Below are 26,845 nucleotides of genomic sequence, written 5' to 3' on the forward strand. Positions count from 1 at the left end.
TTGCTAGCTGCTGGAATGCAATATGCCAGAATCAGAATGGCTTTTAAAAAGGGGAATGTAATAAGTTGCTAGTTTACAGTTCTAAGGCCGAGAAAATGTCCAGTTAAAACAAGTCTATAGAAATGTCCAATCAAAGGCATCCATGGAAAGATACCTTGGTTCAAGAAGGCCGATGAAGTTCAGGGTTTCTCTCTCAAGTGAGAAGGTACATGGTGAACACAGTCACAGTTTCTCTCTCGGCTGGAAGGGCGCATGGCGAGTAAGGCGTCATCTGCTAACTTTTCTCTCTTGGCTTCCAGTTTCATGAAGCTCCCCAGGAGGCGTTTTCCTTCTTCATCTCCAAAGCGCTGACTGGTGGACTCTGTGCTTCATGGTGCGGCAGCTTTCTCTGCTCTCTCCGAATCTCCTTCATTCTTCTCTGAATCTCCTTCATTCTTCAAACTGTTTCCTCTTTTATAGGACTTCAGAAACTAATCAAAACTCGCCCAAGTGGATGGAGACATGCCTCTACCTAATCCATTTTAACAATCGCTCTTGATTAAATCACATCTCCAGGGAGATAATCTGATTACAGTTTCAAGCATACCGTATTGAATAGGGATTATTCTACCTTTATGAAATGGGATTTTGATTAAAACATGGCTTTTCTAAGGACATACATCCTTTCAAACCAGCACATCATGTTTTTAATTGAATAGTTTTTAATGATGTTCTAAGGCATCCTATTAACTTAATCTTTCTGTCCTTTTAAGAGTAACTGGAATTTAGTTTTTATTATTTTATTCTATCAATGAATTAAAAATCCTGTGGGAAAATTATCAGTATGGCTGTGAAAATTTGCTGATTTTTGAACTGGATATAATTTGGCAGTAGATCCTGGGATCAAATTAATAGTCTTTTGCATTCATTATTAATCTTTTCAGAACCTGTATAGCTGCTTATAATTCTGAGACATATGAGTGATACAGAAGAATTTGTAAAAATGGCATTGTCTTAAAGAATTTAAAGTAAGAATGATTCTGTTTTAGTAGTTGAATGATTCATATCTCTCCTAGCATTGGTTTATGCCAAAGAGGCAGACTGATCTTCCTAAGTAATTAAGAATAAATGAGTTCTAAAAGAATTTGTAGCTGGAATCTTAATAACAACTGTAAGTGGCTGTTTGAGTTGTCCCTACCCTATCCTCAGATAATCTACATTAACTTATTAACTCACAGCAGGCTTATTGAATTATTTCTTTTCAGATTTAATTTCTCCCCCAAAATGCATGTCATGTATTCTCAATAGGCTGTATTTCTACCAGTCAATAGATGGACACATTTTTTAAAAAAGGGTGGGAATGAAGTGAAAACAACAAAATTTGGAGTGCTCTAGAGATTCTAGAGCCACAAGTGAGTTAACAGATCAAAGCAATCTAAAAATTAGTGTTCAGTCAAGGCTCACAAGATATTTGAGGAAAGCGTCTGTACTTGTTTGATGCTGTTATGTACCCAAGAAAAGCCGTGGTCTTTTAATCCAATCTTGTGGGGGCAGACTTATTGTTGGGTGGGACTTCTTGATTAGGTTGCTTCCATGGAAATGTGACCCTGCCCATTCAAGGTGAGTCTTGATCCACTTGCTAGAGTCCTTTAAGAGAACCCAGAGAGTTTAGAGATGCTTAGAGAAAGAAAACGCCCCAGCAGAACCAGAATGACCCACTGAAGCTAAGAGAGCCATCTTTGAAGCCAACCCAGGAAAGAAGGGCCAGCAGGCATCACTATGTGCCCTCCCATGTGACAAAGAAACCTGGATACCAGCTGCCTTTCCCCCAAGAAGGTATCCTGCTGTTGGTGCCTTCATTTGGACATTTCCATGCCCTTAGTTAGAATTGTAACTTGCAACTTAATAAATCCCCTTTATAAAAGACAATCCATTTCTGGTATATTGCATCCTGGCAGCTTTAGCAAACCAAAACAGTTTTTAACACAGAAAGACAGAAAAAAAAACAGTGTTTAAAAATCCATGCAAACAGTAAAATAAAATCTGAAAACAGTATTCTTTGAGAAATTAAAAAAAAAATCCTTAAAATAAGGGAATGACACAAATTTTTCTCAGTGACAAAAATATAGGCAGAAGAAATGAAGATTTTAGTCCAAAGGTTCGAATTTACTTAAATTTGTATCTCCTAGAATATTAAATGAAAAGGCAAGGACATGGAAAAGAAGAGAGAAATGATAAGAATATTTGAATATTGAACTTTTGAAAATAGACTTCCAGAAACTAAACATACAAGGAGAGGGGAAATATAATGAAATTATATTAAAAACATGAGTTTCCACATTGATGGTACCTGATATCCAATACAGTAGATGGAAAAAAGATGGTCATGTAGGAACATAATAAAGCCATAATATACTACGAACAAGAACAAGATCATAGATATTTCCAGAAAGAAGAGAGTAGGAGAGAGGAAATAGATAAACTGAGCACTTAGAAATGATCAAAAATTAGAATGGCTGCAGATATTTCAACGGCAGAAAACAATGAAAAGAGCAATGCCTTGAACATTCGAAAGGAAAATGTTTCTGACCTAGAATGCTATACCTAGCCAAACTATCAATCTTTTGGGGGATTTAAACAAATGTGTGTAAAAAGAAACAAACAAACTAGTAACAAACCAATATTATGAATGCAAAAGTTGATAAGTTACAGAGAAAGCATAAATAAATAGATAGAAGAACAAACAACCTGATATGTAATTCTCACAACAAACTTTGAGTTGTGTGTTTCAATCACCACAAACTTTGCAAACTTCAATATTGCAAAAGAATTGAGATATTTATTGATTAAAAGAGAATTTTGTCTGAATTGTATTTTCTTCAAGTGGAGCATTCCCAATGCCATATTGAAGAGAACAAAATATAAGTAGTGTGAGTCAGTCAGCTATTACTTTTAGGAAATTCAAATTTTAGAGATTTGCTCCTTGTAAAACAAAGCAGTTTCTCTAAAAGTCAATTTTCCAATACTATACATTTTCCCATATGCTTTATGCACATTCATGATTTATTAAGATTATTTGGTTTACAACTTTGTTCAATTACCTGGTTAAGGGGGATTTCAGGAAAAAGTATTCTGGAAAAGTGGATCATATCAACTTGCTAAGACTTTTCTATCCCATAGTTCTATCTCAAAGTTTGTGTAAGCCAAAAGAAAATTCATTTCAAATGCTTTTATGGAAGCTAAATTTTATGGAAAATTTATTAAAACAATTGAAAATGCTAATAGCTTTTAAATATTTATCTAATTTAATCCTTACAACTTTGTGAGATAGGCACTATCTTGATTTTACAGTGGAGAAAACTCAGGCTCTATGAGTCTGACTAAAAAAACCTGTCTCAAGTCATGCAGAGCAGCAGATATGAATCCTCTATATCTATTTCCAATAATTTCCCCCTGAACACATATTGAAAATTATACAAAATAAAAATCACCCAAATTCACACCTAGAAATAGCTACTCGATTTTTTTCTGATTGATGAAGTATTGCTTTAGTGGGAAATAAGCTAACTAAAGTTTTATAACACAAAATGAACAACTTAAATAAAGATGTTGAAAGGAAGGAATACATGTACTATTGAGAGAATATAGGTAAATTGAAATTTGCATATTTTTACCAGAAAAATATATTTGCTAAAAATAAAAATGAGGGCATCTGAGTCACTCTAATACTCAATTTCAAAATAGCATCCCCTGTAAGATAAGATAAATCCAAGTTCTTTCTAGCCACCCATTGATTGGGAAATGCATGATCTTTGGAGACTAGATATAAAACAAATTGCTCTGAATATTTTGTGAGAACTCTTCCACGAGTTCTCTTTCTTTCTTTCCCTCTCTCTGCACACACATATATACTACTAGTAAAACAAAATCTTATTATATGTCTGTTTTCATTAATTTTGATGCATAGTGTCTCTTTCCATGCCAATAATTAGTTTACATTATCATTTTAGTGGTAGTTTTGAATTGAATTTTTAAGAACATAAATTATTTAACAAATCTTGTTTGGGAGGCGTTCAATTATTATTCTCTTATTTTAGAATGTGGTGTGATAAATATTTGTGGACTTATATCTCTAAGAACTTTCCAATGATCTCATTAGTATAAGTCCCTGGAAGTATAATTGCTGGATCAAAGAATATTAACATTATGAATTTTGATAACTATTATCAAACTTCACTCAAGAAGAATTGTATTGAAGTTGCTGTCTCTCTAATAGAATATTGGAGAGTTGTATGGACTTACATAAACAGTTTGACAATTATTTAAGAGAAAATGGTGTCTCCTTGTTTTATGTTTTTATATGTATTAAACATCAGGATGCTATCTTTTTATATGCCATACTGCCATCTAAAAATATATTTTACTCTTTACGATGAATTTGAAATCATTTGGTTACGTTCCTTAAAAATTTCATTAGTGTGGTTATAATTATACAGACTTTACAGATGAATTAGGTAAATACACCACCTTTAGAATATTGAGTCTTCCCACAGAAGAAAAAGATAGGAATCTTCCTTAGTTCCACTCTTGTTTTATATCCTTCTAGAACTTTTGATTGTTTTCTTCATTTAACAATGTTGCAGGCATTCACCAAATCACTTTACTTTTCTTTATGACTACACAGGTCATTTTTCTACCTTCCCCTTTAGTTAAACAAGGCCATGTAACTAAGTCCTAGTTAATGAACACCACGTCAGCTCTTGTTTCTAAAACTTCCCACCCAGGATAATCTTATCTCACTTTCTCCAGCTCTGCATCTGGATGGAAAGGACAATGAGGATCCAGAGGAAGGTAGGGTTGGAAGATGAAAAATTCCCATTAAATAGTGCTCACCAAGCAGGAGTATCTGCATTGGACTGTGTGATCCAGAAATAAGCTTTTATTGGTTTGAGCCACTGTTTTTTCTTTTTTGTCATAGCAGCTGGTGTTTCCATAATTTGGAAATTTAGAAATTGGTACCAGGAGTGGGGTGATAACATAACAAAAACCTAAAGCTCAGTGGTAAAAGCTTAACAACTGGACAACAGGGCTATGATGAAAACATACATGGCTTACTGAAAGGTTGAAAAATATTACTATTCTGTGTCAAAAAAAATGTTTTAAAATGTCATCTGTGAAAATCTGGAGGGCGTATTGTGGGCCTACTGAGACCATGGCTATGGGAAGGTGGTTGGGAAGGCTCAGAAGCGTGTATTGACTACTCTTGATGCCTTCAGCAAGGTATTGCAAGAAACCTGAGGTAACGTAAGAATCGACTAGTTTCCAAGCAGAGGAAAATGGGGATAGGGAAAGTTCAGTGATTAAAGTCCTTACAGATTTGAAAATAGTTTTCTTTACCCCAATAATAAAAAATATGCTTGAGAAAGTTCTAAGTTACAAAGTCCCAGTAGAACGTCTTAACTGAACAAACTGACTTAGCCCTGAAGCCTAAGTAAGATTATACATATAGTTTTCCAGTTACTTTTTCAGATAACTTTACAGTAGCCACAACTGGTTGAAGGTAAGATGGGGAGTGGAAGCACACACGCAGTGGAATAGGGACAAGGAAGAAAGGAAATAAATCAGGCTTGAGAAATAGCACTACAAAAGAAACTATGAACGGAGAACATAAAAGACTTAATTCTGTATACAAAACGTTGGGTCCTTAAACCTGCAAAGCAAGAAGCAAATTAATTATGCTCCCAAAGGAGACATAACTCCCCAACTTTCCCCAATACTGATGTGGCCGTGTATGATAACAAACAAGAAGCAACTCTTTGAGTACAGTGCCAGGACCCATAGAGGACAGTGTATAAGGGGATTCCTTCCAAAGAGCTGGATTAAATCCAATCAAAATTTTGCTCACTACCAGGGCACAGGGACCAGGAAGGCAGTAACCGCTATCTCTTTAATTTTCTCTTTTCTACATGGAAATGTACAGTGGTTATCTCGTCCTGCTCTACCATTGTATATTGGTTTGCAGAGGGGCAGCACCAATGTATGTGGGAACTGATAAGAGAGGATTTATACACCACCTAGAGACTCTCAACTTTGAGCTTTATATAATGCTTGGGTGGGACATTGGGATGTCTGTGGAAGCAGTGACTATATTCTATGGGTGAAAAGAGTAAAATGGATAGTTGGTGGCCAAACTTGTGGACTTTGCCAAAGACTCCCTAGAGTAATTTACAATCTTCTTTGTCTTGGTCCTAGGTGCACAGCTAGACACTTTTCCCAGCCTTCCGTGCAGTTAGGTATATCCATTTTATTGAGTTTTAGCCAATGAAATGTGTGTGGAAGTAATGTGTGTCCTTTCTGGCATGTTCCTTAAAACTTCCTATACAAAAGCATCCATTCTCTCTCTTTCCCATCATCTGACTTAATGGATAGAACTCTAAGGATAGAAGGATAAAACCAAAGTATATGGAAGGCTGGTTCCCAGAATTACCAAGTAAAAGATAGGAATATCCACACTGGATTTTGAGCAGCAAAAATTTTATTAAATTTTATTGGGTTTCAGACAATAGAAACTTATTTGGGATTTTAATTGTTATGGTAAGTGTTATTTACCCCAATACATATGTTTTGTTGTTGTTGAATTTCTCCCTCTCACCTTTTTAATGTTTAGGAGGTTGCAATTGTGAATAGTTCTGGAATTCAATGCAAACAGTCATAAATTATTTCAGGAGCATTCTATCCCTTTGGTTAATTTAGACTTCATTTCGAAACAAATTGAATGCATTGTTAGTGTAGAATGTAGAGTTCTCTTTAATCTAGTATAGAGCACAATTAACTATATATTGATCATAATTTCCATATGATGTTTTTAAATGATACAAAAGTATAGCTATTTTGCTAGTAGAAATATGGAAATTTCTGCTATTAATATTAGTTATCCTAAGAAGAGAAATGAATATGGGATCTACCTTTAGCTTTTGTATGATAGCAGCAAAGAAGCGATTGATAACAGGTTACTCATTTATGGGTAGCTCATCTGTGTTTTATTTCTTATCCTGTCAGACTGAGAGGACCTACAAATTTTATTCAGGCTGCTGATGTACTCTGTACTTATACTTTTATTGCCTGTTGGAGAAGCTACAAAATATTGGCAGTCTTTAATAATGAGCCCTTTATGTTTCCTTGTGTCAGCAAATTTCTTAGATTAATACCCTACGTTTAATTGATGGGATTGTGCTGAGTTGTTTTTTTTTTTTTAAAGGTTCTAATTTCTCTAGATGCTTGTTAAAAAAAAAAAAAACAAAAACTAGCAGGAAGTCTAACTTATTCTTGTCATTATCTTTGCCAGAATCATGTGCTTTTCTTCTGTGTCATGATTTGAGTCCTATATTTCTTCAAGCCTTCTTCAGCATCTGCTTAGTTTCCCTCAGATTTTGATGTGATATCTCTTTTATCTTAGGCAAACCTTTGTCTGAAGCTGATGTTAAATCGTTGTCTATGTTTATAAATAATCAACATACTGGTTGGCATCCATGTTATTAGGTTTGTTAAATAGTGGGAAAAATAGACAACACAACATTCAAAAGGAAAATAGAAACCTTATGCACGAGTTCAAATTGGGAGACATAAAGGAACTTTTCCTTCATGTTTTTGAAAATTACTATAGCTAGTTCAACATCATTATTGGCCAAGTGCCCTGGCATTTGAAAACCTTGAGATGAGAATTTAGAAAGATTAGATGACATAGATAGGTGTGATTGATGATTTTGTTGTAAAACTTAAGATCTGTCAGTTATTTGCAAGGCATCTGAAAGAATGGAAACAGCACTTCTTCCCTCTTGAGTATTGCATGAGGAGGAGGTAACGTAGTGTCTCTTAAAAGCATGGAACAATTTTCATACTACTTGAACCTTGAGTGAAAGTTACTGTACTCATCTTTATAATTTTTCTATCAAATAGTTGTTAGCTCCTGCAGTACTAGTTTGGCAAAGTGCTATTAAAATATATACATTTATTTTTAGTCTGCATAGTAGAGCTATAATGCTGCATCAAATATTTGAACATGCTTGTTATTTATAGGGAATTAATGACTGCTCTTTTGAAGGGAAAATCAAAGAAAATTAACATAAAAATTCATGATTATGTCATTTTCAAAGTATAAATTTCATTGAGGAGTGTATTTTTCTTGATAGAATTATAAAGGAATGGTGACTATCTCGAATTATTCTTTTTTTTATCATGCAATGGATTGGCTTAAATGGCAAGTCGAATTATTCTTCGCTAAGCTATAGGATGAGATTTCTTCCATCATATTCTGTTTAGCTATTTGCAAATAACATAAGTTCATTTCAAATCATATGGATATCATGAATTCATTTACATATAACTCCTTTTACTTTAAGAGAGACTCTGCTTTCAAATGATTCCTTTTAAAATAAAGTATACCAAAATTATGTTTTATGTCTTCATATCAAACATGTGTCTTGTTTCTTTGTTTAATGTTGGCATGAACTTGTGACTGGTTTGTCAATTCTTTTGTTATCACTGAACTCGAGGTTCAAATATATGTCTATTTAAATGAAATAATTTAGACAGGTGGGCTCACAGGTTTTTTAGGTTCTTGTATAATTTACTCTTTTCTAGTCCAGTTTTAAGTATCTATTGTTTTGTAGCAAGTCAGATTTTTCCTTTTATATATTATTTTACTCAGCCATTCTGTACATAGTTAATTCTTTTAATATTTCCTCATAAATCAATCATTCTGGCTCATTAATCATCTGTACTGCCCCCTTAAAATCTTACCATTGATATCCTTTCCCCAGTACCTTGTAAACCTGATTTTCCCTCTGTACAAAATTTATGATACATTCTTAAGTAGGCTGGAGATTTAAATTGCTTTTTGGAAGAATGGTGCTTTAACAGTAAAATGGCTCTAAGAATGGTTTTATCTACATCTGCGTTGATCCCTCTATGTATCAAAAGACAACTTAAAGCCATATAAGATTGAATAAGTCTTTTAAATTGCTTTGTGCTTCTAAGATATTGAGTTACATTTGACCAGATGGCTCTAATAAAATGACAAGATTTATCGGTGATAAAACTCAGTCCTGTATTACTGTGTATTGTCCAGAAAAATTTCCCAAAGGAGAAACATACACATTTAAAGACAGAGTAGAATTTTTTTATTAATGTAATGAACATAAAATACTTCTTACCAATTTTTCCCTTAGAAAATACCTTCCTGAAGTAGAATTTCCATGTTGTCTTCTCTTATTATTTTATACAATTCAATATATGTTTTAGAGGGAGTGAAATTTATTGAGTCTCAACCACTCACATAGATTGTATCTGTGTGTGCTTAGAAGAATTGGCTGTAAGACTGAAAACCACTTTGCATTGGATCTCTTTGCTTTCCCCCCTCATTCTGACTCCTGGTTTGTTTTGTGCCTCATCTTAATTTCACCGTGTCTGTAAACTGGGATCCAGGTCTGTATAAAAAGGTATTTTCCCCTCTCCATCTTCCCTCCCCACTCCACATAGGGATTTTCAATATGTCAGGGCAATGTCTTTCTATGCCCTGCTATTTTCTTGTCATTTTAAATAATGTGTTTATTATTTTTCCAGTCCTTCTAAAATGTAATCTCCAGGAGAGCAGGGACCTGATCTGCCTTATTCACTCTGGTATGAACAGAACCTAGAACAGCAAAAGCCCAATAAACAGGTACTTAAAATACTGATGACTGCCACTTGTCTCTGTCTTCCCTTTCCCTTCTGACTAGTACCACCTGGTGCCTTTTTACCCCTATTTGGATTATTTGAAATAAATACCCCTCCCTCCATTTAAATTTCACCATCTACTACTCTGTTCTAGAAGGAAGATAGGAAATACGGGGGATGATATGTAGTTGTTTTTTTTTTTTTTCATGGAAAATATGATTTATTTGCCAGAAAAAATATGTGAAAGGAGTAAAGGGCATAACAGGGGCTTCCCATTAAAAAGGTCCTTTTCCCATCTTCCCATCAAACAAATGTGTCAGAGCAGACGTGGCTGGGGAAGAGAACATCTGAAAGTCTGGGCTAGTTTTTTGTTTGTTTAATATTTAAAAAGTTTTATTCCAACACCATACAATCCATTCTAAGTGTACAATCAATGAGTCTTGGTATAATCACATAGTTATGCATTCACCATCACAATCAATATGAGAACATTCTCATTTCTTCCAAAAAAAGAAAAACAATCCCATCCCCTTTCTACACCCTCACCATTCACATTTAGCTTTGGAATAGTACCGTTGTTACAATTAATGCGAGAATATTGCAATGTAACTATTAACTATAGACCGTAGTTTGCATTAATTGTATTTTTCCCATATACCACCCTATCATTTATGCCTTGTAGTAGTGATGTACATTTGTTCTAGTTCACATAAGAACTTTCTTAATATTTCTACAATTAGTCACTGTCTTTGTTCACTCTAGGCTGTGCTAAGTTACTCAGACCCGGTTTTTATCTTCTAGCTTTCCTCCTAGAAGAAAGGAGCTTACCCTTTCTTGCTTACCCTTCCTCTTTCAACCACACTCACACTCGGCTTTGTTTACACTTATACGAAATTGGGGCAGTTGTGGAGAGCTTTGCTGAGAGGTGAGCCCTGAGAAGAAATGAGTTCCCAGGCAGGAAGCAAGGCTTGCTGCTTTCCCTGCTTGCTGGGTGCACAGAAGCATTGGGGGCACCTTACAGGAGTTGTCGTTAGGTTATTTCTGTGAACAGGAGCAAGCTCTTCAGCTGGGGATGAGGAGGGGAAAGAAGTACTGGAGGTTTGTGAAGAGAAATAAAGATATGTAATAGTTGTCTATGTAAGCTGAAGAGTGAATGAAGTAGGAATGTGTGAAAACAAATGTAGTTATATTGAGCTGTGCCTGTGTCAGCACAGAGCAGTGAGGGTCTGATTTAGGCAGCTTTAAGGTCTTGTAAAGTACAACCAAGGAACAGGGTTCAGGGTGAGAGTGCAAAGGAGAGATTAAATGATTGATCATGCATTTTAAACTAGTGAGTAAGCAGGGAGTAATGGACAATGAGGAGTAGGGAGGGTAACTGGATGTTTAGGATTTTTAGAATGAGGAGTTTTAAAAGGTTAGGGTTTCAGAAGGACTGAGCTAGAAGGAAAAGAAGTGGCATTCTTAGAGTAAGCTGCTTCAAGGTGAAATTTTGGAAGGACTTCAGTTATTTAAAATAAAGAGTAACTGGTTAAAAGGGCTGCAGGTCAAGATCATTGAAGCAGAACAAGTCAAATAACTTGAGAGGCCAAGAGATTGGTCAGAGTATCTACGTAGATGGTGAATTCTTACAGAGTTTAAGGAACCTGGCGAACACTCCATCCCTAGGGCCAGTGTTACAAAATGAACCTTGGAGAGAAAACAGCCACTGTTGTGAAGGAGGCAGTATCTTTAGGTGAGTTTTCAAAATATGAGGGTGAAGCAAGCTTTCTGGTTGGAGATAGGTGCTGAAGGATATTTTGCTGATGGCTGACTATTCATGTCAGAGGTGAAATGAAAGAATAGGCTTTAGCAGTTGAGGAGGCAGAGATGGGTTTAGGAAAAGAGATGCCTAGAACCAAATGGGAATTAGAGTGCTGAACGAGTGGAACTGAATAGTCCCTGGTTTGTCGGAACTAAAGAGCATAATGAGGTTGATCCTGACAGTGTCAATGTAAAAAGTGTTGGTCGGCTAAGAATGCAGGAGGGTACGTGGGCTTGAGGTCTGCCCTCCCTTGACCCCTACCAATAGAGAAAGGGCAATCAGGAAAGTCGATTTTCCTCCTAGCTCTAGGGGATCCCTCTTAAGGCATGCTTATTGGTCAATGGATTTTCTACTACTACATTCCATTTTATGCAAATGTTATAATTTATATACCTATTCTACTTATTAAAGATTTTTGTTTCCTCTCTCCCCACCTCTTTACAAACAATATTTCTGTGATAATACTTATTTATACTAGCATACTTTTTGTGCAGAAAGACATTAATCATGTACAAGAGATTTTCTAGGGTAGTGCCTAGGAATGCAATTGCTTGATGTACATCTCCATATATGCAATTTTCCTAGACAGTGTCCACTGTTTTCCGCAGTCACTGCATCCATTTACACTCTAGTTAGCAAGAATGAAACTTCCTGTTCCTCCATGGCTTCTCTAACACTTGATATTATAAGATATTTATATTATTTGGTAGCACAAAATGTTTTCTTACTCTTTAATTTTGCATCTCTGTAATTATTAATAAAATTGAACATTTTTTCTTTGATTATTGGCTGCTCAGTTTTACTCATGTTAAAGTTACTATTTAGCTGTTCCCTAATTTTTTATTGCATTGTTTACCATTCTCACTGATTTATTGGGGTTCTTATATGATTTGGATACTGACTTTTTAAATCAATTATATGTGTTGGATATATCTCTTCTAAGTGTGACCACATTTGGAAGAGGCATACGGTGATCTTGATATGTATCCCTTTCAACCAGTTAGTGCTTACTTCGTTTTTAAATTTTTTCCCCTCAGTGAACAATCACTGTTAATTTTGACGTGGCCAAATGTATCAGTTTTTTCTTTTGAGTTTGTGCTTTTTGTTCTCTGCCACAAGATATCCTTTACTCCAAATTCATCAACTAATTTTTCTGTATTGTCATTACACTTTGCATAGTCCTGTCTTGAATATTTAAGTCTTTAATCCACATGGAATTGAATTTTGTGTTTTGCGAGGTAGAAATGCTATTTAATTTTTCTCATGAATATAGAGTTGCCCTCCACTGAAGTGACTAGTGCAGGCTTTTCCTGTTCCTCAGCATTGTCACCCCTACCATATTCTCAAATCCATGTATGCTTCCATTCAACAAATATTAATTATATTTATTAAACACCTATTCCTTACCAGACACCATCCAACCAGGAACAAAACAAACAATGATTCCTCATGGAGTTTAAATTTTAGCTTGGAGAGAAAGTGATAAAAAATAAACAGAGGGTGGGCAACCATGGCTCAGTGGCAGAGTTCTCATCTGCCATGCCAAAGACCCGGGTTCGCTTCCCAGTGCCTGCCCAGGTAAAAAATTAATAATAATAAAAAAATAAACAGAAATATATTCTGTATTATGTTAGGAAGAAGTAAATACTATGGACAAGAAAAAGTAGAGCAGTGTAAGGGGGTGGTTTGGAATCCAAGGTGGGGAGACTGTGTTTTAAGTAGGGCCATCATGGTAGGCCTCAGTGAGAAGGGGCCAGTTGGGTAGACATTTAAAAGAGATAAGGGGGGCAGGCCATGGTGGCTCAGCAGGTAAGAGTGCTTGCCTGCCATGCCCGAGGACCCAGGTTCGATTCCCGGTGCCTGCCCACACTAAAAAAAAAAAAAAAAGAGAGAGAGATAAGGGGCTTAGGCAGACGGATGCTTGAAGAACACTCCAGCAGAAGGAACAACTAGAGCAGATTCCCCAAGTTAGGACTATACCTGGTGTGTGCAAGGAACAGCCCAGGAACCATAGTGGCTCGAGCAGAGTGAACCGGACAGAGAGCTGTAGGACAGGAGGTGAGAGAGGAAATGGGGGCACAAGACTCCTGTAAATTGGAAGCCTTTGTAGGCCATTACATGAACTCATTTTTAGGACACTTACTCTTTCTCTTTTTCATTTAAATGTCTGATCCATTTGCAATTAATCCTGTTGTAAATCGTAAGAAATTGATCCACTTTCATTTTTTCTGGATGGCTATTGTTGCCCCGATACCAAATACTGAGTAGTCTGTGTTTGCCTCGCTGATTTGAGGGCTGTCTTTGGGTGCAGTGTACATGATTCTCTGGTCTGTTGCTTTATGCTTCCAATGCTCTTCTATTCTGATGCCTGTACATACTGGCTCTTTTTCAGAGATTTCCTGGCTAATCTTACTTATTATAACTTATAAGCTTTTGAATCATCTTACCTGTTTCTAAAAAAGAGAAACCAGTTTATATTTCTGTTGGGATTAAGTTTATAAATAAATGAAAGAAAACTGCCCATTTCGTGATGTGTAACATGCCTAATCTTCCCCTCCCACAACATGGATGTGTTTTCTATTTTTTCAAGTCTACTTTGTATCTTTAGTTGTATTTTAAAGTTTCTTCACATCCATCTTGCATGGTTTTTATAAAACTATTCCCACATATTTGTATTATAATTAGGACTTTTTTTGGTTACATCTTTTAATTGGTTGCCATTTTTGCATATGAAAACTAGACTTCTGCATATTAGTTTTGCTAAGTTTCTAAATTACTTGCCATTTTTCAGATGATTTTCTTGGGTTTTCAAGGTGTGAAATCATTAATTTTCAAAGTCTTCCTGTTTTTCTTCTTCTTTCCAAAATGTCTTACCTTAGTTTTTTCCCTCTTTACTAATTTTGTCAACTAGTAACTTTGTGGTAGGATGAGTTATGTACCCCAACAGACACATATTCTTACTCATAACCCACATTACTGTGGGTGTGAACCCAGTGTAAAGAGGACCTCGTGGAATGATAATTTTAGTTAGGATGTGGCCCCACTGAATGAAGGGGGGTGCTTAGTCCATATTACTGCAAGCTTTGTAAGGTGAAGCCCACAGAGAGAAACCAAGCCGTGCCGATCTAAGACTTTGGATTTCTCTTAACCTCAAGACCATGAGTCAATAAATTCCCATTGTTTTAAATCAAAACCAGTTTGTAATATTTGTGGTAGCAGCTCAGGCAAACCTAGATAACATCCAATAAAATTTTAAATAATATGCTAAATAATGGCAGTGATAAATGGCGTCCTTATCTTTTCTTGACTTTAGTGGACGTGTGTTGTGTTCCCATTAGGCATAGCATTGTATTCAAGCCTTTTGCTTTTCATTTCCTTGTAGATATTTGTCTGTTCTTTTATTTTCAACCTTTCTGAGTCATTTTGTCTTAGCATAGAGGGAGGTTTTCATTTGTGATCCAATCTGAAAAATTATTTAGTCCTTTTACATTTATTGATAACTTAGATATTTGGTCTGGGTCCTGTGAAATTATTTTGCATGTTTTCTATTTTATAAAATCTTTCTCTTTGTGGTCAGTTTTCTTTGCTCATATGTATATGTTTTAATGCTTGGTCTTTATAATTATAACTGTGGATAACAGCCATAACCCTCTATGTTATACATAGTTATTCATTCCTTAAAATAAGGAATTAAAAAATAGTTTCTAGTTATTCTCCCTCTATATTACCATCTAATTTTAGTCAGTAATACCACTCTTCTTAGTTTTCACCTTGGTCCATTATATATAGTTATGTATTCTAGATGATCTCCTTTGACTCCCAGGGATAAAAGATGAAGAAAAAAGCAAACATTCTCTTCCCCCCACCCCCTTTCTCATATTTCTCCCAATTGATGTTAGTTTTGTCATTTGCACATGAGATATAACATTTACATTCCATATTGTCATGATAATGCCTACATGAAAATATAAGTTCAATAGTTAATTATATGAGATATCCATCAGCAGTCCTTTTACCATAATTTCCCCAGTCATTTCTTGATAGTCTCAAATTTATCCTCCAGAGTTGCCACAAGAATGGTTCACAATAACAATATTCTTTGAGTTATAGAATTTTGAAAATTGTTTAATTGTAGGCTTTGTACTTGAAGGACCCTGGGAATATATACCATGGCTTACTCTTTCTTAACGAATCTTTCAGGAATTTATCTATTGTCTTCTGGTATGAAATGTTAAAAATCTGAAGTCAGCCTGATTCTTACTTTTCCCCTTATAAGTGGCTTGTTCTTTTTAATTAAAGCTATAAAAAGAACTTTATTTTTTATTCTATGAATTCATTACCATATGTCTTGGGATGAACTTTTATTTTATTTTTTCCTTAGTCACAGAGATCATTTTTCTGAAAACTGTTCTAGACTTCTGTCTTTATTTCAGGTCAATGCTTATTTAATTCCAAAAAGATTTTTAAATTATATTTTTGAATATTTGTGTTTTTTTGTTTCCAGTGTTATGATTTTCTTCTTTACCAACTTCATTTATGCATAAACTATATCCCCTTTGCTAGTATTTATTTCCCTTTCATATTTTTTTCTCATTTCAATCCCTTATGTCCTCTTTGTGATTTCTTTTGCAGTGTTTCTTTTCCATGGCTTCTTCTGGTTTCATTTTCACTTTTTAATTATTATGCATCTTATCTTCAGAGTGCTGCCAGCTTATATTTGATCTATTACCTCATCGTTTCTTCCCTGGTATATTTCTTGCATTTTTACTTTTTGGTCTTCACGCATAGAAGCGGCTGCTTTGTCAAGATTTTAAAATCCTTGGCAAAGTATTTGGTCACAGTATCTCTACATAATATTTGTCATCAGCTGGTAAGTTTTGCTGTTCTTCTCTATACTTCCTCTTATAACACCTTTACTTAGATGCTGTGCTGGATCCCATTTTAACACTCATCGTTGAACAAGTTGGCTTTTCCTAGACCCTAATTTTGCAGTAGACTCCTGGATCTTGGGAGAGGGTGGCCTTCCCTTGGACTTCACAGAGCAAATACTTTCTGCCTCTCTGCTGTCAGGAAGAATGAGGGTCACAAATACTACTAGTTTATGGATTTGTTTCAGTAGCCTCTTCCTTTCTCTGGATCCACCCAGTCAAGAAAGGACTCCTGCTATGAGTCGTGCTCACACCTCTCATTGTAAACAGAAAACAGCTTTTGACGTTTATGGAATCTTCCTCAACCTTTGGGAGTGAATTTTTTCTGTGCTTTCTAGGATCCTTCACTGATTGCACTCCTCACCCACCATATTTTGTCTCTTTCCTTCCTCCACATGATTTGTACCTTATCTTTGCTGCTTTGGGTGACCAACTTTTCTCCTGATTTTATAGCAAATGGAGTTCACGGCTTGTTTTTTTTTTTTTTTTTTTTCCATGGACAGGCTCCGGAAATTGAACCTGGATCTCTGGCATGGCAGGCGAGAATTCTGCCACTGAGCCACCGTTGCACCACCCTTACAGCTTGTTTTTATTTGCTTATTACCTATGTATGACTTCCAGGATAAAAATAAAAGGGAAATGTTCATACTAGAAATCATTTTAACTTTTAAGATTTAGTAATTGTTAGATAACACAGAACTTAAACTCAGCTATGAAAAAGGACATGTTCTTAAGTAAAAGTCAAGCCTTCTTGTCCATGGTTATCGCACGTTTCATTTTATAGGAAAAACAAAGATACATTACGAAAAGACAAAACAGCTGTGGAAACCCCTCACTGACTCTGTATGTATGTGCATGTGTGTAAATTACTTGTACAAGCATACGGAATGTTTGTGTAACATTCTAGTAATAGTCTCTAACATACTTCAAATCATGCCTACAAATTCTATTCAAGTGCATACATTGAAAGTAAACTGTTGCTTTGCAAGAGGGAAAAATTCTGATTATAAAGGAGGTTATTGATGAAAGCTTCTGGGTTGGTGAATTGTGTTTACTTGGGGCTGCTTGGTTAGCCAAATGGCTTATTTTTAATAGAGAAGAAGTGAGGAGTTTTATATCCACATTGACATGTTGGCTTTATTTTGACTACAAGCTGGCCTAACTTCATTGTTAGATTTCACAGATGATGATCTTGGCTTAGGAAAAATGCACATTTACTATAGCATACTAAAACAAAACAACAACAACAACAAAACCAAACAAATATATTCTACCTGAATTTTGAATGATTTGTTACTATTTTCAATAAGATAGAAAGCATGCTATTTACCTGCATCTTCATTCCTTTTTTTTTTTTCCTTTCTCATTCTTAAAATTTCATTCGTGGGTGAATCACTGGAAGAAACCTAGATTGATAGGACTCAAACTAGTGTTTCTTGTTATATTATCTGCCAGTTAAGTTGTAATAAGTGTGCTTTGTATTTGTGATACCATGTATGTTTTTATCTATTTCTTTCTTCCTTTATCTGACCATTAGTGCTTCTGAATAATAATCAGGGTGTTTATATCTTGAAGTTGTTTGAACATTCAAAATGCTTTTATTTTTACAGGGATCTAGTGGACTGATTAGAAAGCAAAACTCTGCACTAATCTAAATAGCTTTTATTGTAAACAGCTCTAAAAGTTGTTTCCTATTAAATATCTAGCTTTCCCTGGAGAATGTATTAGAATTCATTATTAGACACAAGGATTTGCAACATTTCTGTTAAAATATTCATAGTCTGTGAGATGTGCATGGCAGTAGTATCTTCGCATACATAAAAATTAACATTTTTACTCTAATCATTCAGTAAGAAATAACTCTGTTGCAAGACATAGAAGATATATGTTTAGGTATAAACTGTATACCATGCTCTCAACATTAAAGGCATTACTAGGAATAGAATATATTTTAAACTCTTCCCAATTTATATTTTCCTTTTACATTTAGCTTGCTCGTTGCTTTGGCTGTAGCGTTCAGCGTGACAGTATATTAGCCAAGCTGCCTCAGCCATTAAGGCATCTTATCAATTCTGCAAGGACAGATGCTAACAGCATAGTCTAAATTGAAATCTTGGATGACTCTCTGGAGACAAATGATAACAAGTGCCCACTTGTGCTCTTAAATGTGTGGCCTTTTCCTATATTTAGCTCCCAGAAGACAGAACTTTTGAGTAGAGGTTTTTTAGCCTTTAAGCGTCAAGATTTCTTTTTATCAAGTTATTATTGCATCTCATTTTGTTAAGAGAGGCAATTAATCACATTTTTTTTTCCTGCAATGGAAACTTTAAAGGCCCACTACAGCCTATTATTTTAAACAAACAATTTAAAAGGAAATATGTAGTCTAACTATTTCTTTCAGGTCAATTGTAAGGACAATGCTTTTTTTTTTTTTTTTTAACATGGGCAGGCATGGGAATCGAACCCGGCTCTCCAGCATGGCAGGTGAGAACTCTGCCTGCTGAACCACTCTGGCCTGCCCAAGCATAGCATTTTGAAATATGAATTTAGTTCCAAGAATGTTCCAGTTTAGTTATAAATTGAAAATGATGTTACCATAATTTACTCAGCAATCTGTGGGATTTCCTTTTATTATATAGTTATTGCAGAGTTTTAAAAATCAAATGAGCTACATTTTTGTTATTGGATTTATGTTATTGAATCCTAGTCTGAAAGAAATATAGTCTAAGAAACTAGAGTAGTCAGAGTAGAGAAAATTAAGCCATGAGATGTAAACTGGGATATCTGTTTGACAGCCCATTTGGATTTCAATTTATCAGGATTAAAATGAGGAGTGGATGTGCTCTTTGAGATTCCTTTTAGCTCTAAATGTGTGAACTCTGTGATAATATATGATTTTTTTAATCATCATATCACTCTGCTAATTTAAATATAATTTATTGTATTTGCAATGATTTTAGTTTTTATTTATACTAATCATATTTAAACTAGTCTCTTCGGGCACTTTGGCTAATTTTAATAGTTTCACTCATGTTACACAACTTTAGATTTGAAGTAAGATTTTCTCATTTATACAAGTGAGAATTTCAAAATAGAAATTTAAATATAATAGAGATTTAAATAGAAAAGAAAATGTTCTGATCTTATCAATAGTGGATTGTTGATTATAAAATTTTGGTAATGGATAATTATGTAGATCTAAAAAAACTAAATCAAGTTATTTCTGACTCAGCCACTCATAACCACAAGGGTTCTGTATAGACAAATTAAAGGAGAAAGCAAACATAATTCTCTGATAATTAGGTCTAATTAAAAGTTTACAGAATTCAGGTTGATAGGAAGTGGCAATATATTTCTGTCTGGATTCAATGAAAAGTATGGATACTTTGCGAAGTTTAAGTAACATTTATTAATGACAAGAAAACAATGCCTTTAAACCCAAGTGGTTATCTTCTGAGGGTGCAGGATTCTATGTATCTTTCAATGGCAGGTTTCTCATTCTTACATCTATTGCAGATACTGGGGAATCTGATTATCTCTTATCCTAGACTGTATGTATCTTGAGGATAGATAATGTATTTGACTTATCTTTTTGTTCCCAAGAATACCAACCTAGTGATTTGTAAATATTAGGCCTTCAATACATTTTGAATGAAGGAATGATGTAGGTAGAATCTATTTTAGAGCCAATTCCTTATCTCTGTTTCTAAGAAATATTTTAGTTTATGACACATAGGTCCTTGATTTCAGATTTATGCATTTCTAAGACTGCAAAGCCTAAACCATACTTTACAAGTTTCTGTGACCATTTTAGATAACTATATTAATTTATTCAAGTATCTTCTGTTCAAAAATTCACTCCAGGTTTACATAGTGATTAAATAATTTGTGAATTTCTGTTTTAAAGTCCATTGGTAGAATATTCTCTTCCTTTCCACTTCCAATGACCTTTAACTGTTCTACTTCTACAATCATACTTTGCTAACAGCTCAGATTTTGGCATCCATAGTATAGGATTCTTATAAAGTGTTTCAGTTTGCTAAATCTGTGGGAATGCAATATACCAGAAATGGGTTGGCTTCAATAAAAAGTATTTATTTATTAAGTTATAATTCTAAGGCTGTGAAAATGTCCAAATTAAGGCACCAGCAAGAGAATACCTTCTTGGAGGAAGGGCAGCTGGCATCAGGGGTTCTCTGTCCCATGGGAAGGCACGTGGCGTTATCTTCTGTTGTTCTTTCCTGGCTTCTGATTTGAAACAACTGTCTCAGCTTCTAGTGTTTCCTGGGGCCTTTTCCTTCTGCATCTCCAAACGTGTGTGTCTGTCCATTTTCCAAAACGTTTCCCTCTTAAAGGACTCCAGTAAGCTGATTAAGACCCACCTTGAAGAGGTGGGGTCGCATCTGCATGTAAGCAATGTAATCAAAAGGTCTCACCCAATGATAGGTTTGCCCCCACAAGGATGGATTAAAAGAACTTAGTCTTTTCTGGGGTACATGACAGATGCAAACCAGCACATAAATATGCCTAGTTCTCCTCTCCTATTCTCACTGATTCCTCAAAGCAGTACAATCTGACTTCCACCCCATCATGCCACTATGGTCTTTTAATTTATGGATGGATACTTTTGCTATTCTTTTTAATTGACTTTGTGCCATTGAAAAACCTTACTTTCTCATTCCTTGATTTCTATGTTGCTATTCTTTACCCATCTTCTTGCTGTCATTCTGACTATTCTTTCTATTTTCCTTTGTAAAACCCATTTTCTATTAAATCTCTAGGTTCTATCTGGGTCCTCAGCCTTCTTCTATGCTCTCCTTTTGGGAAGATTTAGCAATCTCCATAGATTTAACTATCACATAATTACAGCCAAACATTATCAATAGTCTAGATCTCCCTGATATCTCTATACAGATTGTTCAGGTTATCTGCTGGCTGACTCTAGTTGGTGATCCCACAGGCATTTTAGACCTAATTCATTTCAAGTCTAATGGGAAGAAAGATCTATTCCCAATCCAAGAAAAGGATATGGGTTGTTAGGAAACATTTATCAGAAGAGAGGAAGTGTTCTTTGTCTTGAAGGATGATTAGTAGTTATTCAGGAGAAAAAGGAGGTAGATAAAAAGGAGTGGGTAGGGGTGGGAGGGAATTACATGCTGATGGTGTAGAAACATCATGGAGATCAAAGTGAGTGCTACTGGAATGCAATATACCAGAAATGGATTGGCTTTTATTAGGGGATTTATTAAGTTATAGGTTCACAGTTCTAAGACGACCAGTATGTCCAAATTAAGGCATTGAGAGTATAAACTCACTCAAGAAAGACAGTCATGTCCTGTGTTTCTCTGTCACATGGGAAGGCAAATGGTGATATCTGGTGTCCTTTCCAAGCTTCAAATGGCTCTCTCAGATCCTGTGGATCCTCCTAGTGTCTCCTGCAGTATTTTCAGTCCACGTCTCTAAACTTCTGTGTCCATTCTCCTTCTTAGCTCTTTTAAGGACTCCAATAAACTAATTAAGACCCACCTTGAATAAGCAGTCACATCTCCATGGAAATAATCTAATTAAAAGGGCCCACCTACAATTGGATAGGTCATATCTCCATGGAAACAATCTAATCAAAAGACCTCCCTGCAATGAATCTGTCCCCACAAAATTTGATTAGAAGGACATGGATTTCCTTGGGGTACATAACAGTTTCAAACCAGCACATTAGATGAACTAAAAAATGGGGAGCTATGGCTCAGTTAAGGGAATAAATTAAAATGTCAAAGGAGATACAGAATTTGGAAGAACTGATCAAAGAAGTTCAAATAAATCCTCAAATCAATTCAAGAAGATGAAGGAAAATGTGGATAGAAATAAGATAATGATGGATATAGAGCAAATGAATATTAAGAAAGCAACGTGTGAACATAAAGAAGAATTTTAAAGTTTAAAAATAAACAGAGATAATGAGGATGAAAGACACAATAATGGAGATTAAAAAGATACTAGAGACGTAGAAGAGCAGATTTGAAAGGCAGAAGAAAGAATATCAAACTAGAAGACAGGACAACCAAATTTAGTCAACCAGAAGAATAGGTAGAAATTGAGCAGGGACTCAGGGACAGCATGAAGTACACAAGCATTCATATCATGGGTGTTCCAGAAAGAGAAGAAAAGGGAAAGGGGCAGGAAAAAAGGAAGAAAAAGAGGAAATAATGGCCAAAAATCTCCCTACTCTTATGAAAGACATACTTACACATGTCTGAGAAGTGTAATATACTCAAAACATAATAAACCCTCATAGACCTATTCCAAGTCACATACCAATCAGAACAACCTTTCAGAAATAAGGGAGAGCTTAAAAAATTGATCAATAAACAGAAACTTAGAGTGCATTACAAAAAGACCTGCCCTACAAGGCTTGTTAATAGAAGTTATCCAGGCTGAAAGAAAAGACAGGAGAGAGTGGCTTGGAGTAGTGTGAAAAAGTGAAGATCATCAGTAAATATAACTAAAAGGGTAAATGCAAAACCCAATAGAACTATATCTTCAATATATATAATGTTATTCTTTAATTCCTATGAGTCAGAATACAATTGAACAAGAAAAAGGTATATTTCCACATAATTGATGTGCAAAATATAAAGATGTAATGTGGGACAAAAACAACATAAAGAAGGAAACAGAAGGATATGGGAGCAGAGGACATATATGCTACTGAAGCTAAGTTAATGTATTTTCAAATGAGTGGGTTAGAGACATGGGCTGTGTAATACAAATACCTGGAGAGGTAATACAAATACCTGGGGAGGTAATCATACAGAAAGAATTTTTAAAATATGTAGAAAAAGAAATGAGAAAGGGATCAGCCAGACATATCACAATAGAACAACTACACAGAAAAAGTGGCCACAAAAACGAAAGAGAGAGACAAAGAAGATATGACATATAAAAACCAAAGACATGTACTGTCTTTATAATAAGAACACTGAATGTTAATGGATTAAACTCCCCAACCAAAAGACACAGATTGGCAGAGTGGATAAAAAGATGATCCAACTATATGTTGTTTAAAAGAGACTCAACTTAGACCCAAATTCATAACTAGGGTGAAAGGGAATGGTTGGAAAGTGATAATCCATGCAAACAGTAATTAAAAAAAGAGCTAGAGTAGCTATACAATATCAGACAAAAAAGATTTTTAGTCGAAAGCTGTTGCAAGTGACAAAGAAGGACACTTTATATTAATAAAAGGGTCAACCCATCTAAGCATGGCATCCCTAAAAATATGAGGCAAAATTGAAGAGAGAAATGAACACCACTATAAAAATAGTTGGAGACATCGATATATTACTCTCACGAATAGATAGACTATCTAGACAGAAGATCAATAAGGAAAAAGAGAACTTGAATAATCTGATAAATGGACTAGACCTAACATACATAAACAGAACATTGCACCCCAAAACAGCAGGATATACATTCTTCTTAAGTGCATATGGATCCTTCTCCAGGATAGACCGCATTCTGGGTCACAAAACAAGTCTCAATAAATTTTAAAAGATTGAAATTATGCAAAGCATCTTCTTTGACCACAATGGAATAAAGCTGGAAATCAATAACAGGCAGAGAACTGGAAAATCAACAAATATATGGGCATTAAATAACACACTCTTAAACAATCAGTGGGTCAAAGAAGAAATTATAAGGGAGATCAGCAAATATCTTAAGATGAATGAAAATGATAACACAACACATCAAAACTGAGGGGATGTGATGAAGGTCATGCTGAGAGGGAAATTTATAGCTCTAAATGCTTACATTAAAAAAAGAAGAAAGAGCTCAAATCAAAGACCTTACTGCACTGGAGGAACTAGAAAAAGAACAGCAAGCTAAACCCAAAGCAAGCAGATGGAGAGAAATATCAAAAGATTAGAACTGAAATAAATGAACTTGAGAATAAATAGAGATCATTAAAAACACCAAAAATTGGTACTTTGAAAAAATTGATAAAATAGACATACCATTAGCTTGACTATCAAATTTTTTTAAAGAGGGGGAAAAAAACTGCATGATCATCTAAATTGATATAGAAAAGGCATTTGACAAATTCTAGAATCTTTTGTTGCTAAAAATATTTAGAAAAATTGGAATAGAAGGAAATATCTTCAATGTGATAAAAGACATATAAGAGAACACACTGCTAACATCATAGTCAATGGTGAAAATCAGAAAGCTTTCCGTCTAAGTTCTGGAAAAAGACAAGGATACCCACAATCAGCATTGTACTGGAAGTTCTATACAGAACAATTACTCAAGGAAAAGAAATAAAAGGCATCCAAATTAGAAAGGAAGAAGTAAAATTTTCACTATTTTTAGACAACATGACACTATATGTAGAAAGTCCTCCAAAATCTACAAAAAACTGCTAGAGCTAATAAACAAATTCAGCAAAGTGGCAGGGTACAAGATCAAAATGCAAAAATCAGTAGTGTTTCTATGCTCTTGTAATAAACAATCTGAGGAAGAAATTTAAAAAATCCATTTATAATAGCAAATAAATAATCAAATATATAGGGATAAATTTCCCCAAGGATGTGAAGGACGTTTACACAGAAAACCACAAATCTTTGCTAACAAAAATTAAGGAAGATCTAAATAGAAAGGACATTCCATGCTCATGGATTGGTAGAGTAGATGTTAAGATATCAATTCTACCCAAAATGATCTACAGATACTATGCAATCCCAATCAAAATTCCAGTATCCTATCTTGCAAAAATGGAAAAGCCAATCATCTAGTATATTTGGAAGGATAAGAGTCCCTGAATAAATAGCCAAATAATTTTTTAAAAAGAAGAATAGAGTTGAAAGACTCATACTTCCTGACTTTAAAACTTATTACAAAGCTACAGTGGTCAAAACAACACAGTACAGGTATTTGTAAGAACATATTTTGAGGTTATTCACAGTTTTGACATGATCAAATGATGTCTAAGTTAGTGTTTACTACTTAGAATTTAAGGACTTTGTTATCTGAATTTGTAGGTCTTTACAATAAAAGCTTTTTTATTGTATAACATAACAGATATACAAAGCAATGAAAGAAAATAGCAATAGTTTTCAAAGCACTCTTCAACAAGTAGTTATAGAACAGATGCCAGAGTTTGTCATGGGCTACCATACGATCCTCTCAGATTTTTCCTTCTAGATGCTCTGGAATATAGGCGATTAGAAGGTATAAATATTTTTTTTTTATCATCACAATCAACTTATTTTTCTCTTTTTGTGAAAAATAACATATATAAAAAAAGAAATAAATTTCAAAGTACAGCACCACAGTTAGTTGTAGAACATATTTCAGATTTGGCATGGGTTACAATTCCACAATTTTAGGTTTTTACTTCAAGCTGCTCTAAGATACGGGAGACAAAAAGAAATATCAATATAATGATTCAGCAATCATACTCATTTGCTAAACCCTATCATCTTTGTATGACTCCACCATCACTTTTGATCTTTCCATCCCTCTCTTTAGGGATATTTGGGCTATGACCATTCTTACTTTTTCATGTTGGAAAAAGTTTTGTCATGGGGTAGGGAGATGGAGCTATCTGATATTCTGGAGAGGCTGGGCCCTCTAGGTTTCAGGACCTCATCAAAATTAAAAACTTTTGTGCTTCAAAGGACTTTATCATGAAAGTGAAAAAACCTAACCAATGGGAGAAAATATTTGGAAACCACAAATCTGATAATGGTTTAATATCCAGAATATATAAAAAAAAAATCCTACAACTCACCAACCAAGGACAAATAAGCCAATTTTAAAAATGGGCAAAACACTTGAATAAACATTTCTCCAAGGAGATTTTCAAATGGCAAAGGAAAAGATGCTCAACATCATTAGCTATTAGGGAAATGCAAATCAAAACCACAATGAGATACTATTTTACACCCATTAGAATGGTTACTATTAAGACAAAAAAAAAAACAAAATTATGAGTGTTGGAGAGGATGTGGAGAACAGAACCTCATTTGTTGCTGATGGGATTATAAAATGGTGCAGTCATTGTGGAAGACAGTTTGGCAGTTTCTAAGAAAGTGAAGTATGGAATTATCATATGACCTGGGGAGTCTACATCTAGGTTTATACCCTAAAGAATTGAGATGAGGGATTCAACAGGTATTTGCACACTGATATTCATAGTGGCGTTATTCACATTTGCCAAAAGATGAAAGCAACTAAAGTGTTCATCATCTCATGAGTGAATAAACAAATTGTGATATAGATGTATATAAATATTATATATGTAATGACATATTATTCAGCATTAAAAAAGAATGAAGTTCTGATTCATGGGACAATGTAGATGAAACTTGGAGACAATCATATTGAGTGAAGTAAGCCAGAAGCAAAAGGACAAATATTGTATGAT

General features: G+C 34.8%; 1 protein-coding gene across 4 annotated transcripts in view; it reads left to right on the plus strand.

The window, feature by feature from the left end:
- The window catches only part of PACRG (parkin coregulated), a 544,801-nt gene that overhangs the window by 56,133 nt on the left and 461,823 nt on the right, over positions 1-26,845 (plus strand). The gene's annotated exons all lie outside the window — the stretch shown is intronic.

This window comes from Tamandua tetradactyla, chromosome 11, assembly GCF_023851605.1.
Source record: "Tamandua tetradactyla isolate mTamTet1 chromosome 11, mTamTet1.pri, whole genome shotgun sequence".
Taxonomy (NCBI): Eukaryota; Metazoa; Chordata; class Mammalia; order Pilosa; family Myrmecophagidae; genus Tamandua; species Tamandua tetradactyla.